This window comes from Apodemus sylvaticus, chromosome 5 (assembly GCF_947179515.1).
Source record: "Apodemus sylvaticus chromosome 5, mApoSyl1.1, whole genome shotgun sequence".
Classification (NCBI taxonomy): domain Eukaryota; kingdom Metazoa; phylum Chordata; class Mammalia; order Rodentia; family Muridae; genus Apodemus; species Apodemus sylvaticus.
Genome location: NC_067476.1, coordinates 22,210,513 through 22,214,566, shown reverse-complemented (window position 1 = coordinate 22,214,566; position 4,054 = coordinate 22,210,513).

The following is a 4,054-nucleotide window of genomic DNA, read 5'->3' as shown; positions in this document are numbered from 1 at the left end:
TTTTGTTTTTTGTTTCCTTTTGCAGAAAGCATAAAAGGTGCCTTTGAGTATAGAGTAGTGATATGTAACCTGTAATTCAGAACCTTCCTTAATACATGCTTTGCATTATATTAATTGTATTGCCATGCACATAATTTAGGGTTACAGTGCCTCAGTTTTGTCTGTATTAGAATTTATTAGTGCTCATAATTCAGTGACACTGTAACAATACAGACCATTATAAAGCCTATTCAGTGCACGGTAAGGTGGAAAAAAGAGAGGAAGAAGTAATATCCAGACATTATTCTGGGTCTCAACATTTTTGCCATAATCTGGGATTTTTCAACAGATGCCTTTTCTATGTAACGATTTTTTTTTACATCCCCTGGAGACCACTGTTTCCTTGGTCAGGAGTCATCTCATAATGAGAGTTTCAGGTGCAGAATGAGTGGGGAGAAGAAGAACAAGTTTCCAATAAATGGCTCAGGACCTCAGTATACACTAATACCAGATGAAAATATAGATGTTCCGGAGGTGTCCTTACTATCCACTAAATCAATGTTGGCATTTAAAAGTCATTTCAAGAGCCAAGGACATCTCAGTGGGAGAGCACAGTCCCATGGTTGGGCACTTGCCACTCTCCTGAAAGGACCCTGAGCGAATAAGTACCCATCTATTAATAGCGTTCTAAACTTGATGGTTCTAAAGGATGGGCATTTATTTTATTTTAGACTTTTCTATGCTAAGATTGTGAGTGTTTTGATATTCATTTTTAACGATAAAGAGTTTTCATTTTTCTTTGTAAATATATAGGTAGGAGAAAGGAGGAGTCTGGTTTGCATCTTTGTGTTGCATGAATACTATTGTTCTTCAAAAATGCTGTTGTGCCAGGAAGAATGATGTGCTGATATAATAGCACGTAGAGGCTTGATGCTTACAAATGGAAAAATTTACATAAGGGATTGTTTGATTTCTCTGTAACATATGCATCTGAAAGATTTTCTGTCAGAAAGTCAGAATGAAGACAAAATTCAGAGCTTGGCTTTTTCTTCTTGAGTACTGTCCATGCCCTTTTTACAGCATTAAGAACAGATGAACCAGTCACCACACTTGAATGTTGACACTGTTTTGTGAGCACTGCTATTTTTTTTTTCTTCAGACAGGGCTCTGAGAGGAATGTTTGATGTACTTATTGATTTCTCCTTGGAGTGAACAATTCCCCTTTAAATAAACAAGCTCAGAATTCAAAAATACTCTCTTTTTCATTTTTTTCTTCTTAAAACCAAACAATACCTCTTTACTTTCATGCAAAACAGTAACAAGAAGTTCAAGAGAAAATGTGTGTGGCATAAATCTCATGCTTCCTCTGATGTCTGAGGTGTGACATGAAAAGAAGCTAACATTTGAAGATTTTTCATGTTTGGAAGGCAGATATATTTTTCTCAAAATTAGTTTTAATGGCCAGAACAGGGACTCTTCACCCCGGTATTACTCTTGGTAACAGCAGAGCTGGTATAATCTGTGTCCAGGTTATTCTATTTTAATATTGCTCTTCTATTTTCTCATAGAATGCAAGCCTTGTTCTAATATTGCAGAAGTGGAAAAAAAGATATTAAAACATTTCTCAGGTGTTAAAGGGAGCTAACATTCCAACCACCAACTGCCAGTGGCATTGGAGAGCTGGCAGGGAACCAAGTTTATCCCTCATAATGGATGTATGGTCACGGATCCCATTAGGCCATAACTGTCTTTGGGAACACAATCCCTTCCAACATCCACACTAAATGTGCTCCTTCTGAGGACAGAGTCTTAGGCTGCCTATTGCTTATTGAGTAGTCATTTCTCTCTCTCTCTCTCTTTCTCTCTCTCTCTCTCTCTCTCTCTCTCTCTCTCTCTCTCTCTCTCCCTCCCTCCCTCCCTGTCTCTCTCTCTCTCTCTCATATGATCATAATGCATAATCTGTAAAGAAGATTTGCATCCAAGGCAAAGTGAGATATTGGACTCTTTAGGAACCAGTAAGTTGGCTTTAGGATTAGATAAGTTTCCACAAACACTAAAAGATGCCCCACAAGAAAAGTACAGTTTTCTTTATGTAAAGTACTTGAGAGAAATACAAAACAGAGCTGACTCCAGTAAATTTGATTTATCAGTTCTACCAAACAAGTTTCTACCCAAGTCCAACAACCAAGACATAAAATTACCAGATTCAAATAAATAAAACAGTGTAGGCATGAGGAAGGTTTTTTTGTTTTCTTTTCCCTTTTGGAAAAAAAATAATTTGAAGCTGAAGAGATTTCTAAGTGTCTTAAGAGCATTGGCTGTTTTTATATAGGGCCCAGATTAGATTCCTATCATGCAAATGGAGGCTCACAACCTTCTGTAGATCCAGATCCTGGGAATGCAACACCCTCCTTTGGCTTCATCATGCACTAGGCACACATATGGTCCACAGAAATATGTTGGAAAAATACCTGTACAGATAAAATAATAATTAATTATAATCCTTTTTTTTTAAAAAAAAGTTTAATTTGCTCATGTTATGTATAACTGTATAAAATATTTAGAAGATGCAGGAAAACAGACAAACATAGACAAAATTGTTGGGCTTCTAAATGTTCTTATTTGGTTTTGTCATCTTTAGTCTTTCACTACTTTCATCCCCAAGAGTCTCACAGAGCTTCCATTTTGAGTGAATGGAAGCAGGAAACCGTGAATAGTAAGTAGTATTAACAGAAAATACAAAGTATCAAATGGGTCTAAAGAGTCAAATTTTCTCTTAATCCATTGGTGGATTTACTTGTTATGAGGGACAGTAGTAGCACGGTAACACGCTGCATTGCCATTTTTTCTTTTGTTCTTTTTGTAATTATTGGACACCTACTTGAAAATAGCAAAGAACTTGAAAGCACTGATCAATATATTACTTCATCAGCCAAACCAAAAGTTGTATCTCTGTTTCACCTGAATTTTAAAATAATCAGTATTTGATATGAAAAATAAACTTCAACATACTTTCAGAACAAGTATGTAAAATTAAAGAAAACTTGCATGATAGGGAACATATATGCCTTTTGGTTGAGTAAATAAACTTTGTAGATTAAATTTTCTATTTCTACCATGCTATTCTCATATGATTTTAAGAGACTTCATATTTGAGTTTCAGAAAAGCATTGTGATAAGAACATTTTTGGAGCCAGTAAGACATTTGTAGTTCTGCGTGTTTTTAACATGTAAGACATATCTATAGGAATTTCAATGACAGAATGGTGAATATTATTTAGAAAAGTATATAATGTAAATGCATTTGAAGGATATGAGTAATTGAATAATTATTACTGAATTTGACAAATAAAGTAACATAGATTTAACATTATTAAATTTAGATTAGATAGGTGTACAACTTTTTCTATGATAATTACAAAGCCCAATGTATACATCATTCTGTTCTTAGGATGGCATCTGTAATACTCAGGTCTTTCTAAAACCATTCATTGGGCCCCTCTTGTTATTTGAATAAAACTATGTTTCACAAACACCTGGTGATACTGAAGGGCCCTGTTGACCTATAGAGTTTGGGTTACTTTCTGTTGTTCTTCTGTGTCTTTCAGGTCACATTATGAACATTGTCCAACAGTTGCCAAAGGTTATTTATGCTGGCTGCAACCCATCTTTAAAGTGTGAATCTCTTGAGTGTCATTTGTGTGTGTGTGTTTGTGTGTGTGTGTGTGTGTGTCTTGAGGGTCATTTGTGTGTGTGTGTGTTTATGTGTGTGTGTTTGTGTGTGTGTGTTTGTGTGTGTGTATTTGTGTGTGTGTGTGAGAGAGAGAGAGAGTGAGAGAGAGAGAGAGAGAGAGAGAGGGAGAGAGAGAGAGAGAGAGAGAGGGAGAGAGAGAGAGAAAGAGAGATGCAGGGTCTGGAGCATGGTTATATTTTAAGACAGATAAATAAATGAAGCCAATGATCTTTTCAAGTTTAACCAAATAAAGCTTGGATTATTACTTATTTTCTTTTAAAATATCTTTTAGAAGCTTAAAAAGAAAAGATTAGGAAAATGTGTGGACATTACTTCCTGGGA